The sequence below is a fragment of the Carcharodon carcharias genome, chromosome 18 (genome assembly GCF_017639515.1).
Source record: "Carcharodon carcharias isolate sCarCar2 chromosome 18, sCarCar2.pri, whole genome shotgun sequence".
Lineage (NCBI taxonomy): Eukaryota > Metazoa > Chordata > Chondrichthyes > Lamniformes > Lamnidae > Carcharodon > Carcharodon carcharias.
This window is the reverse complement of record NC_054484.1, coordinates 43,291,670-43,305,784: the sequence shown is the minus strand read 5'-3', so window position 1 is coordinate 43,305,784 and position 14,115 is coordinate 43,291,670. Positions and strand designations below refer to the sequence as shown.

Genomic DNA, 14,115 nt, shown 5'->3' with positions numbered 1-14,115 from the left:
GCAGTCATGGGTATGTGATCCAACTTGCACACCATCCCCCTGGCTCTGAGCTCAGAGGCCCAGGGCCAAGGGAACTGGGAGCCAGGACCCTAAGACAGCTCCTGGACCTCGTGGCAAAGCAGGGATGACCAAGCGATCCTGGTGGCGAAGGATGATCTGCTGCTGCCGCCATCTGGAAGCAACCTTCTGGGGGTAGCTCCTCCACCCATCTGTCATTGACACATTCCTTGCCTATTGCCACAGTGATAAAAGCTCCTCCTGCTACACTGCAAGAGCCTTCTACTGTGGTGGGGCCCTCAAGTTTTCAGCCACACAGAGGACACCCGCCAATGTCATCCAGGGTAATGGGGGAGTAGGTAAGGAGCCTCTCTCTGGTGCAGCAGCAAGTGAGGTGGGAGCACTGCACCGGAACATGAGGAAATGCTTTAAGAAAACTCCACACTGGTCACCAAGCAGGTCACATGGGTGTGTTTAGTCTGGTTGTTCATGATATGTCTCATCTTGCTTGTATGAATAAACCCTAACTTTACAGTTCCTCATGCAGAGGTTATTTCAATATGTCATTGCCATTGAATTTCTTTTGGGAGATAAACATGAGCTTTAATAATTGGGGACGGGACAGGATGCATGAAGTATCAAGGACTGGACATGGTAAGTGTGCTGACAGGACAGTGACTTGAATCACACATTCCGCATGGAATGACATTTGAGACACATGCAGTGCACGCATCTCTGAGGCCTGAACTTCATAACCTATTGGAACCTGTGCCTTATCAAGGCATCAGGTCCAGGGCTTTTCACCTCTATTACAGGGGCTCTCTCACCTCGTCTTCCCCTTCATCCTCAGATGAATGCCCGCTATCTAGTGACCCCTCTTACTCAAGGGCGATCTTATAGAGGGCACAACATACTACGACCATAAATAACTCTCAGGAGAAGCATACTTCAGTGCCCCTCCTGATCTATCAAGGCATCAGAACCTCATCTTCAATTGTCTGCTCTACAATGGCCCTGGTGCTTCCATGGCTGTGGTTGTAGCTCCCCTCCGTGTCTGTTCTGAGGCCCTCACAGGAGCCATGTGCCATCTCTTCATGACCCTTGTCATCTTGAAGCCAACTATCCAGAGCACCAGGGCTGCTGAACAGGTCTGACACCTGAGAGTTATGCAGAAAACATTAGCCTCGTCTGCTGCCTGGGTACCTCACGCATACCTGCGTAATCCATCGATTGTGATCACAGACCAGCTGGACGTTCAATGAGCGAAATCCCTTCCTGTTTATAAATATATGGGGCTGGCCAGCTGGAGTCTTCACGATGACATGTACATTCAATCACTCCCTGGACCCTGGGGAAACCTGCGATTGCTGCAAACCCTCACCCCTCAAGCTCTTTCAAGTTGATTATGGCAGTCCATTGAGAACAAAATGTAATTACCTGCCCTTCTGAACATTGTGTCTGTGAAAACCTTGTTATAGTGGTTTGCAACAGGCTGCATAATGCCACAGAGGTCTCCACATGTTGCCTGAAAGGCCCCTGTTGTAAACAAACTCAGCACAACAGTTACCGGCATTGGGTGACCACCAATGCAGCTGGGTGAGATCTACCCTGCCAACATGTCACAATGCGAGGTGACTGTGGCTCTTGAGAGCCTGAACGCCCTCTGGCATTGTGTCTCGGACATCTGAAGGTAGTTTAGTCTCGGCCTATAAATTCCAGGGGCTGCATAAGTCTTTCTGCGCCTTCATTGATGATTCATGATGGCTTCATCACGTTCTTGGTATGGTGCAGCTCTGCCACCCTCATGCACCATCTGTGCATCCTTGACCTCTCGATATACCTTTCTTTCTCTCTCAATCTCCTCCTCCTCTCCTCCTCGCTGGAGGATGTGTCTCTCACAGAGACAACTATTCCCATGTTTTCCTTAGTAAGAAGGCTGAGGTGCTGGTGAAGGTCAAAATTGACCTTTCAGCAGGAAGAATAAGGCCTCGAAATAAGAGAAGGGCAAAATGGAAACTCTGCCTTTTTTATAAAGCACTGCCAGCAGTCATAGCATCCTGAACTACTGAGTTCAAACTCAGGACTCAGCTGGAGACTTTAAACCTGTTGTAACAAGCTAACTTTTTTTAAAAAAACGAGAAGCATACCTGGCATGAAACACGCTCTCCAAGCATTTTATTGTTCACACCACATATTATTGGAGTCAATTGGGACATTAACAAACTTAATTATTCCATTTGACTAAATTTGAATAACACAAGCGGGGTCCTGATTTCCAGCCCCACCTGCTTGCCATAGTATCCAGATCGGGCGTGATGACATTGGGAATGCAGCCCTACGTTATCACTCTCAATAATACATCACCATTTTCGCAACGTATTATTCAGCCCACTGTGTGTTGTTACAACATATGTGAAACTATCTGAGTATCGTTTAAAGCACAGATAATACGCAAACATTTTTTCTCCAAGTTGTTCAACTTTACATATGTTTGAGACAATATGGCTGTCATCGTTCAGCAATCTGCACATTGACCTGGGCTTTTTAAAAAAGATACAATATGTCTCACAAACCAGGGCTTTCAATTATGCCAATTGCAGGTGTGGAATAATAATATGTTCTTTTATCCACAGTTTATGCAATGAAAGACCAAACTGGCTAGTGGCCTTGCAAAGCTATATCATGCATTTACATATGAATCTTAACCTTAAAGGTCATTACTATATTTTACAACTTGTGGAACATATTTTTTTCAGCAACTAAATAGATTGTTTATTGGAAAGTTCTGTGTTTGAGGTTTCCATTCTAATTATCTTCAATGTATTAATGTCTTGAGTGAATGGCCCTTTCTGTCCCTCCCCACCTCTTAATGGCAATTTTAGAAATACAGAACAGTAACCACTAACTGTTTGCTTCAACTTTACCAACTGCAATTTAAATACTTCTTGGCTACCCCAGTGACTCAGCAAATTACCTATTAAGTTGCTGACGCATCTAGACCAGAAAATTCATGATTCACTTTACAGTCGATGGTTATTTAGTTAATCCCAATAGGGGTATCTAGAAGAGCTGCAAATAACTGCAGTAACCATGTGCTAGGGAGGAGAAACATCAGCCAGTTTTCCCATTCCAGATCAATTGAAACCAACTCCTTGCTAGAGATCTGTGCTTGTAGCTGTTGGATGAGGACAGGATCAGGCTTCGCTGTGATGCATGATTAATCATCCTACTTGCATTCTTTGTCAAGGGTCACAAATGAATAATGACTGAGATATTAAAGGTAAACTATGCAACAATGCCAGATCAAGGAAAGGGGAAGAGAAACAGGGAAAACACTTTGTGATGCATATTTGCTATTTGAATAGTATAATTGTAACTTGGTTTATTTTCCATTCTCCTGGCACAGGCCAAGTGCCAGAATGCATCAATCCGCCTGAGTTGGAGATGACCTAGACAGTGAACACTTCCATGATTTAGTTCAGTGATTGGTCTACATGAGTTATAATCCAAGTGAGGGAAGGTTTGGCAATTACCGAATACAAAATATTCACTCTTGCACTGAATTCCCCCATGTTCCCTCCAGCCACTGTTGGACATTCAGCCTGAAACACTGAATAAACACACTTAGTCAAAGTAATCATAAGAATGCCCATGGCATCAAAAGACCACAAACAAAATTCTTTGTACCGCTGGACAATTGTGTTGCTGAGAAATTTGACTTCCTTCTGAAACAGGACATACAAATTGAGTAATGTCTCCTCATGCCATTCCATGTCTGCCTGAAGCCTAAGCAAATTTAGTTTCAGGTCACCTTAAATGAACACCATGAAGCAGATTGTGGAACATGAAAAACAGAAGTTGGGTGTTGTTATGCTGAGCATCTTGGAGGAAAGCTGATCCATTAGAGGAATGGGGTCTTAAACATCCCAGTGATGGGTCAGAGATTTTTTATGGGTTCAGAAGGCCCACCAAAATAATATATTTTTCTACATTGTGTTATGTTGCATTAATTGTGATGCCTATTATGATCAGTCACAGCATATATAGTCTTTACCTGGGAAGGAGAGATGTTTATTTTGATTTATCAGTTTTTAGGGTGGCTGCATATAGGATCCCTAACGGTGGCAGAATATCTTATTTGAGTAAAAAGAAAATTACATTGGCCAGCTTTTTTTATGAGGATTTCTGCAGAATTTGAAGAAGCAATTATGTTCAAGTTTGCAACTCATTTACTGTCCCAATTGATAGACCTTATGTAAGAGCCTGAGTTAAAAGATCAAAGAAAATTATAAATTTTGCACAGAAAATTACTGTCAGTAGTTTTTCTGAGATGACATTTGCTTCTGAGTGACAGTAATGAGCCCAATCCTTCCAGGTGCCCTATAACATGTAAGCTTTTGAAGATAATTATTCAGAAATAGGACAATTGCATTAGAAACAAGACAATGTAAAAACATCAAAATATCTGTCTAATATTTTTAGCCTACATCTTACTGTCTAAAAGTATTTCCTTACACATTTTGTGGAGGCATTTTTAAAAGCCTAAATTTATTACCTTTTTCCTGTACACAGAATGAAAGTTTGAAAATTGTTATGTTTGCCATGAGGTTGGTATCCTAGGATAAAAACTTAAAGACTGAAATTTCATGCATTACGACACACTTCCACCATAGCCCCAGTGTGAGTGTAGTGGAAAGGCTGCAAATTAGGTCTGGATTTGGACTTGTTGGGACACAGTCTAGACTCAGAGCTTTCTAACCGTTTAGGAACGGAGCTTCACCCATGTCAAACAATGCCATTAGGCAGTGGGAGTTGCTAGTATTGTGGACTCCCTACATTGAAAATTCCAGCATCCCCAGCCCAACCAAGGAAGATCAATAGGGATATGCTGAATATTGACCTCATCTGGTGGTCCATGCTTGGTTTATGCCTTTGGCTCCTGATGAAAATAAGTAGGATTTTAAAAATAAAATAAATGTGGCCACTGGAGGAAGATGGGAGTCACTAATTTACCTTCCCATCTAAACATTGTCAGGTCCAATGTTGGAGGTCCCTAGTGGGCATATCCCAGCATTTTAATGTTGCTCTCCACTAGGGATTTTCAAATTCTTAAATTCTGATTCCAGTATCCTAACTAGCACTAGTGTCATCACGACACATTTGTCACAACAGGCTTGAGCCCTAAAACCACATTTTATCTAACTTAGCTATATGCATAATGTTGGATTCTTGTTCTCAGAAGGGCCATTAGACATGCTCCTCATGTAGAGGAAAACTCACTTGATAATTTTACCTATTTACACATCCTGCTGACTAATTATAGAGTTGAATTCACTCAGCTGCAGGAGATTGTATGTAGATTCTAATTGTGGAGGAGGGAGGGTAAATTTGATCTCTAGCACAACTTTAGGGAAGAATCATTCAATTGCCTGAGATGGCCAGATATTATTTAGGGAAGAAAGCACACTGGAGTGGAGCAATCCAGCCTATCAGTGAGTTGTTGTCCGAGATTCTGTTGGTCTATATGTTTTGAAATTATATCTGCTACGTTAATCCAATATGTTTTGCATTATCTGGAAGTGTTTTCTATGTACTTACATCATCAAAATTGTGTGATAATGAAATCAATGTTTTATGATGGTTTTAATGTTAGTCTTTTTTTAAAGAGACAGTATCCCAGTTGATCCATCTAGTTTGAAATTTTAAAATCTTTGCAAAAAAATTTCTAATAATTAGTTCATTTAAATGTGCTCCAACCTTTTCAAAATAGAAAAGGATTTACTGAGCAAAAAGATGCAGATTTAATCATAGCATTGAGAAGGGTCAGATAAAAGAATATGGACTAGTCAATCATGAATATTGAAAGAAAATTGTACAAAAATAAGCAACAAAGTAGTCTAGCCAGTTTTTAAAAAATGAAACAATTTGTTTTTTGAGCACTTGAACATGTAGAAAATGCCACTTTAAAATCAAATAAAACATGAGATTAAGAACAGTTCATGGCATCATAGTATCCATTTTTTGATCTAAGTAGCTGCTACACTAGTTCACAGTGGCATCTAGTGGCAGAAATAGTTTTGCTATAGAACAATACTAAGGCCTGGACTTAGAGGCAGGACATTGCCCGGGTCCTCGAAACCAACCTTGGAAAAAGCAGCCCAGAAGTTGGAATTTCCGTCCTGGGGCATGGGCTGAAACGGGAGTCAGACATGCCACTCCCAGAACGAATGCGGAGGCTGCTGGGTGCAAAGGCAGGCTTGGCCAGAAGGCCCGCCTCTGTATTCTTGCAATGTGTGAAAGATAGAAAAATTTTTCTCTTAAATCCCTCCAGCCCTCGACCCTCACCACGCCCGCTCCACATACTCCCATACCCTCCCATGCCACTTCATGTCCCTGTACCCATCTCATAACCTCCCATATCTTTCAAGCCAACATATGCCTCTCTACCCAGCTCCATAACCCTCATACTCTCCATGCCAACCAATGCCCCTTTGCCCAGCCCCCATAACCCCCATACTCTCCAACCCATGCCCCTATACCCATACCAAGCAATTTTATTTAACGCTCCAGACATTTTTTTCAGAAGTTTAAAGGACAGGTCTTTTAAATATTGTGACAGCTTGACAACTCCCTTCAATAGTTGCTTTTGACAGGTCCTCTTCACAGCTCTAACAGATCATCTTGACAGTCTTGACCAATCCTCTTGGCAGGTTCTCTTGACAGTATTGTCAGATCATCTTGACAACTCTGACAGATCTTCTTGACATTTCTGACAGATCATCTTGACAGATCATCTTGACTCTCTTGACCAGTCCTCTTAGCAGGTTCTCTTGACAGTTCTGACAGGTCCCTTTGACAGGTGTTTCTAACAGTTTTGACACAGTTCCAATGAGCTTGACAGCAATGAGTGCATGCACTTTTTATGTACATTTGTGCCTACCTTTAACATTTCTAGACAGTACCTGACTGACCCCAAAGGGCACCTGACCTGCACCAAAGGGCACCTTGCCTACCCCAAAGGTGCCCTGGGAACAGATCCAAAGCAGCACCTTACTCTCCAAAGGGGTACCCTGGCTATCCAAATGAATCTACCAAGTTCAGACCAGCTCTTATCTGCTCTAATCTACACACATTGGGCAGAACTTTACATTCGGCGTGCGGGTGCGCACCCAACACACCAGAATGTAAAATGACGCGCAATGACATCAGTAATGCATCCCGACGTCACCACACACAGTTGCAATATTTCATTCGGCGGGTGCACGGCCAAGTTGGCTGTGCGCCTGCTGATAATTGAAAGGCCTATTAAGGCCATTAACAGGGTAATTGAATTGAAGTTTACACGACAAAAAGGCCAAGCGGCCTTTATATGTTTTAGGAAACCTGATCCACAAGTGGGATGAGGTTTCCTAAAGCTATTACAGATTAAATAAAAACTTTCTTTTGAAATTAAAAACATGTCCCATCTCATGTGACACAGTCACATGAGGGAACATATTTCATTGAATTTTTACTATATTTACTAATTTTTTCAAAAAGCGCTTCAAACTCTCTGAGGCAGCTCAGTGCCATGGGGAGATTGAAGCGCTCTTGTGCGTGCATGCACAAACTGGAAGTCAGGCCTGCTCTCCCTCCTCCCCCTGCCAGCCCGTGTGAAATTGTGGTGAGAAGCCGATTGTGGGTGGCGGTCAGCTTCCCGACCACTCCCGCTGAGCCCACACGACGCGGGAAAAATTCAGACCATCAAAATCCCACTTCAGTGAGGCATCTGATGATTTAAATGGCCAACTGCCTCTAAACCACACATGCGCGAAACCCAGCCTGACTCCATTCCCGCCCCTGCGAAAATAGGAAGTGCGGTGTTCGGGGGCAGGACTTAGGATTCCCATGGTGAAAAGCCAGACCTAAGTAAATCAAGACCTAGAGATTTTGCACTGGTAATACTACACAAAATATACATTATACATTTTCTGCATCCCTTATAAAAGAAGGTTTAAGATCTGGTCCTCCTAACAGTCATTTAATGAATTTTGTCACTTCTCAGCTAGGCTTGCAAGATATGTGCAGAAGTGGCAACAATTACAGTGTAGGAGATCTCATCTCAACGATGCCTCCATCAAACATGACATAAACGTGAAATCTAGGGCAGAATTTTCTGCCTGTCAGGTGGGCGGTGCAGGAGCAGGTGAAGGCAGACCCGATCGGCGCCCCTGATCAGGTCCGCACCGTCATTTTACATGGGTGGGCCAATTAAGGCCCACCCACCGTGACGCGCAGCCAGAAACGCTGTGCGCTCCCTGTGCGGGTGGGGGGGGGTGTTGGTTGCCTGAGTCGGGAGTGCACTCTTTTGCGCATGCATGAGAAAGAATGCAGAAATCTCCCTGAGGCAGGGAGCTGCCTCAGGGAGATTAATTTGAGTGTGAAAGAAGGAAAAAAAAGATTTTTAAAAATATTCGGACATGTCCCCTCATGTGAAACTATTACATGAGCTGGGACATGTGCACTAATTTCAATAAAACATTTTTTCAAAATTTAAAATCATTGATGAAACCTCAACCTGCCCAGAGATGAGGTTCCACGAAAAATGCCAAAGCAGCCTGGGCTCTTTACCCTCCTGCCAACCTTAAGATTGGACAGGCAGCTCTGTTAATTATTTTAATTGACAGTTAAATAGCCTTAATAGGCCTTTGACAGTTCAGCGGGTGCGTGCCCACTGAACTGAAAGTCTGAATGATGCACCGTGACGTCGGGATGCACGCCCGACGTCGCCAGATGTCATTTTATGTCTTGGCGAGCGGGCCCCGCCCCCGCTCGCCGAGCCAAAGATTCAGCCCCATGTTACACAATGTCAATTAAATTTCCTGTGTTTAGCTATTTATAAATTAAATCAATTTTTAATAAATCTTACTTCAATGCCATTCATATTAATTAGCTGTTATTAATTAGCGGGATTGGACCAGGCTGCACGTGTATATTTTTATGGACAGAACTAAGTAGAAACCTACAATTTTCATGCTGTTTCTTTGACACCTGAGCAAATCAACAAACAAGAGGCATATTAAAGGATTGACATACATCAATTAGAATCATTAAAGATTTAAGTTATATGATCTTTAGACCCTATTTGAATAATGTAGGTAGATCTTTTTCCCCCTTTTTGAAGCATTTCCTTGAATAAAGCATCTACTTCTTTAAATCACCAGCATTGCATTTTTGAAAATAGGTATCTGAATAGCAACAGTCGAATGGTGACACTGCTAAAAAGGACAAAAATTAATGGATACATTTTCTTAAATACATATTTTGGAGAAGGCCGGAGTGACTTTATTGCAAAATAATTTTGTTCTTGAAGGTCCAAGTTGCAAATTGCTGACTTAGATTTATAGTGTATTGGTTATAAAAAATACAGCTTCTCTTGGGCTTTGTTTTGGGGGAAAATACATCTTGAGATGTTTTTCAGCAGAATTTTCTATTCTAATCTTAGACAGGTTTAGCTGCGATTTCTAAAAACTTTGCTTTGTCATTTTAACCCAAATGGTTGTTTTTTCTCCTTTGTATAAACAATCTGAAAATTGAAGAATAACAATGAACCAGCCATACTGTTAACACTTGCTGTTAAATTTTGCTATACTGGTAACTCTAGAACATTGTGAGGAGAAACATATTAACTGCAGAAAGTGTTCAAAAATCACATTCCTGTGTCTCAAAATCTTTTAAGTTTTGAGAGACAAGAGAGTGTGTTCCCTTTACAGCCTTCTCCAAAATATGTATTTAAGAAAATGTATCCTTTAATTTTTGACCTTTTGGCAGAATCACCATTCTTTTAATTAATCTGCTCAGATATCTATTTTCAAAAATGCAATGCTGGTGATTTAAAAGAGAAGTAGATGCTTTATTTAAGGAGACAAGACAGTACGTTCCCTTTACAGCTCATCCTTTTACTACAACTCATTTTGAATCACAGTATGCTTGTCAAGCTCATTTGGGAAGAAGAGGATCTGTCTCTTTAAACTGTCTTCCTTGAATGTGTGCACCTCATATCCTTATTCTTTCAAACCTCTGCTACTGAAGCATTGCCCGTTGTTGATGCCGATGTCTTTGTCCATGTCAAATCCTGTCAGTATTTGGACTTTACTCAATTTCATCATTCAGTCATAAAACCAGATATAAGTAAGTGAGCAATTTTAGCATGCATTAGTGTTTATATACATTTTCTTGTTGTATGACTGATATCAAATTTTATAGATACTATTAACACTGATGCTCTTAGTAGTGGCATCAGCTGTTACTAATGCTGTGAAAGCTTCATTTTTGTAAAAGAGACTCAAAACCCAAATTGATCACACCTAGCATTCAAATTTACAGGTTGATAATATAAATACTTAGTAGATTAATTAGTTGTTATTGTAGTGACTAAAATAATCTAATTAACCAATAAAATAGACCCAATGTGTGATAAAACCTACTTTCTGAGGAAAAGGTATAGCAGGCCAAACTCTATACAACATAGAATCTTAAACTGTTGGCTTGTGTTTTATTTTGTGTCTCACTGCATTGTTTATCATGTTCTCCTCAGATGGTTAATCTGGTTAACCCCAGTATATATTGTTAGGGGAAATATTCATTACAGCTTTGCCTACAAATGGTTACAGTGAAAGGAGTGGTAATTGAAACTCTGAATTTGTGTTCTGAAGTCTTAAAAACAACTCATCCTGAACTGAAAAGTAATTTAAAAGAATTGTGATCATTTAATCTTTTTTGTCGGGGAGTGATTAAGCAGATGCTTTTATCATGATAAAAACTTGTATTTATGTAACATATTTAATGTAGAAAAACTGCCAAAGCACTTTATAGAGCCAATCAGACAAAAATGAATGGTGAGCCCAAAGAGATATTAGGAAGGGCAACCAAAAAATGTAGGTTTTATGGAGGACCTTAAGGAGCAAAGAAGACAGGGAGGTTTGGAGAGGGAATTCCAGAGAATAGGACCTAGATGCTGAAGTGTCGGCCACCAATGGTGGCATGAAAGGAAGGGAGATGTACAAGAAGCCAAAGTTGGAGTGATGTAAAGTTAATTGGGGGAGGGGTTGTAGAACTGGAGGAGGTTACTAAGATAGGTTGTGACTATTCTATTTTAATGATTTATTTCTGTTCATTATGCTGCACATTCAACAAAAAGGTCACCTAGCCAACTGAAATGAAAAATGGCCCCTTTGCTTTAAAAGTGATGAAACCAAACCCTGTAATCCTTTACTTCCTATGGTACATGAAGCTACTCATTCAGTTTTTTTCCCCACCGTTGGTATCAACCAAGCTGCATCAGTACAATTGCAGGGAATATCTTTCATTCAGCTTTACTGCTGACTGGCCTTTCAACTGAAGATGAGTTTTCTTTAGCTACTTGTGATAGGTTTACAGAAGTCAGGTTTCCTGTTTTGCACTGTTTTGTAACAATCTCTTTTAAATTCTTTTTAAATAACATGCACACAACTGATACGTACATTGCTACATGACATAATTTCCTATCTCCTATTCCTTTATCACATTTACACTAAACTGCTGATCACACAATTTCACTTCCAGGCCCCAATGCTGGTTGGCATTGAACATTAGAAATAGGAGCAAGAGTAGACCACAAGGCTCATCAAGCCTGCTCCGCCATTCAATACAATCATGGCTGATCTTGGGCTTCAACTCCATTTCCCTGCCCATTCCCCACATCCCTTAATTCCATGAGAGACCAAAAATCTGTCTATCCCAGCCTTAAATGTATTCACCGATGGAGCATCCATAACTCTCTAGGGTAGAGAATTCCAAACATTCACAACCCTTTGAGTAAAGAAATTTCTCCTAATCCCAGTCCTAAATGATCAGCCCCTTATCCAGAGACTTTGCCCCTGTCTTTTAGATTCCTGGACCATTGGGAACAATCTTTGTGTCCACCCCATCCAGCCCTTTCAGAATTTTGTAGGTTTCAATGAGATGGCCTCTCATTCTTCTACACTCCAGAGAATATAAGTCCATTTTACTCAGCATCTCATCAAAGGACCACCTCCTCATCCCAGGGACCAATTTAGTGAAGCTTCGCTGTACTGCCTCCGATGCAAATAAATCCTTTCTCAAATGTGGAGACCAAAACTGAACACACTACTCCGGATGCAGTCTCACCAAATCCCTATACCTTCCTTTGAAAACTATCATCATCATTACCCTCCTCAAAAACCCACCCTGACATTGTTCAAAACATTTGATTGTTTAATTTCATTTTTTTATTAATAATGTAATTGTGCCTAAAGATACTTGCCTTAATATTGAAAATACCTTTCTCAATTTTTCTGATCTACTGGTTCTGTTCAGCTAACACCTCACATCTTAAAATGTAGAGGAAGTATCTTTCATCTTTTGGGGGAAGGAATATTTTTCTCCATCTGCCATACATACACGTTACCTGGAAGAGAATCTGTCAATCAGTTACCACTTCTCATAATTTATTCATTGTTCTTTGAACTATCAAGCATAGTGCACTCAAGATTGGGTATACGTATCCTATAACTCTACAGCACTACTCATTGATGCCGCAACATATAATGGAACCATGTCACTCACCTCTTTGAGGATGGTAGTTAGCCATAGTACAAGAGGGACTATAGGCATTTATCTCTATTAGAGAGTGGTTATACAGCTTTAGAGACATCATTCTGCATTATGCATGGGGCAAGACAAGGATGCAGCTCTCCATGAACTACCACAGCTGGTACAGGAATTGAACCCACACATTTGGTGTCATTTTGTATCACACTCTAGCTATCTAGGCTAACCGACCCCTGGCCTCTTTGAAAAGGCTTTCTCAACGTAAGGTATTGACGAAGGATGATGCAACTACAGTAGAAACTTTTGCTATTTGACAGCATGTCAGAATCATTGATGTAATCTTGTAGCAATGGTGCTTTCACAGTGCAAAAGATGACATTATAACTGTTGCCTAGATGCTCAAGGCCGGAATTTGAGGAGTGTAGATATCTCAGAGCTGGACAAGATTACAGAGTTAGGGAAGGGGTGAGACCATGAAGGGATTTGAAATTTAGGATGAGAATTTTAAAATCAAAATATTGTTTAACCAGGAACCAATATAAATCAGCAAGTACAGAGATAATAGGTGCATGGGACTTGGTATGAGTTAGGACATGGGCAGCAGAGTTTTGGATGACCCAAAGTTACAATGCCTTAATTTTTCAAATTTTGAGTATTATTTCTAAGGTCAGTCATTATAAATTAAGAATACCAATTTATGTAGACCCTGCATCAAAATCTATTAATTCATGGGATGTGTATGGCGCTGGCAAGTCCAGCATGTATTGCCTACTTGTAATGCTCTTAACTGAGCAACTTTCTAAGCCATTTCAAAAGGAATTTAAGAGTCAATCGCATTGCTGTAAGCCAGGAGTTACATGTAGACAAGGCCAGGTAAGGACAGCAGATTTTAAAGGACATTAGTGAAGGACAGATGGCTTTGTACAACAATCCACCAGCTTCATGGACAGGATTCCTAGTACTAGCTTTTTATTCAAAATTTATTTAATTAACTGAATTTAATTTCCCCAGCAATCATAGTGGGACTTTAATTCATATTTCCAGTGCACTGGTTGAGACCTCTGAATTACTAGCCAAGTAACATAACCACTATGCTACTGTTGGCAAAGAAAAGCAAGTTGGAACTTCTGTAAATTTACACACAACCTAAAATATCCAATAATTATATATAAAAAGTAATTGAAGCTATCATATTAAAAACAGACATTATGCAATGACATTATATGTCACATTAAATGAAATAAAAGAACCAAAATTGCATTCTACTTTCACATATAAAAAATGAAGTTATTTATTCAGTATTAGTATCAGTATTGCTATCAGTTACATGCTTTTAAAGTAAACATTTTAATTGTGCATGTCTGCATGTTATTCTAAACAAGGGTGAACAAACCTCAGACTAAGCTGGATTAATATAAAATGTGACAGAAATTGATGTAAGAGAATCTATTGTGTATGGAGGGACCAATGTCACATTTTCATCAGTCAAGCTTAAAAGAGGTTACATTTTCCTACAGTGCCTGAGTG

General features: G+C 40.5%; 1 protein-coding gene across 1 annotated transcript in view; it reads left to right on the top strand.

Annotated features, from left to right (window-relative positions):
* Nucleotides 1-14,115, top strand: part of stxbp5l (syntaxin binding protein 5L) — a 598,592-nt gene that overhangs the window by 540,080 nt on the left and 44,397 nt on the right. The window lies entirely within an intron of this gene.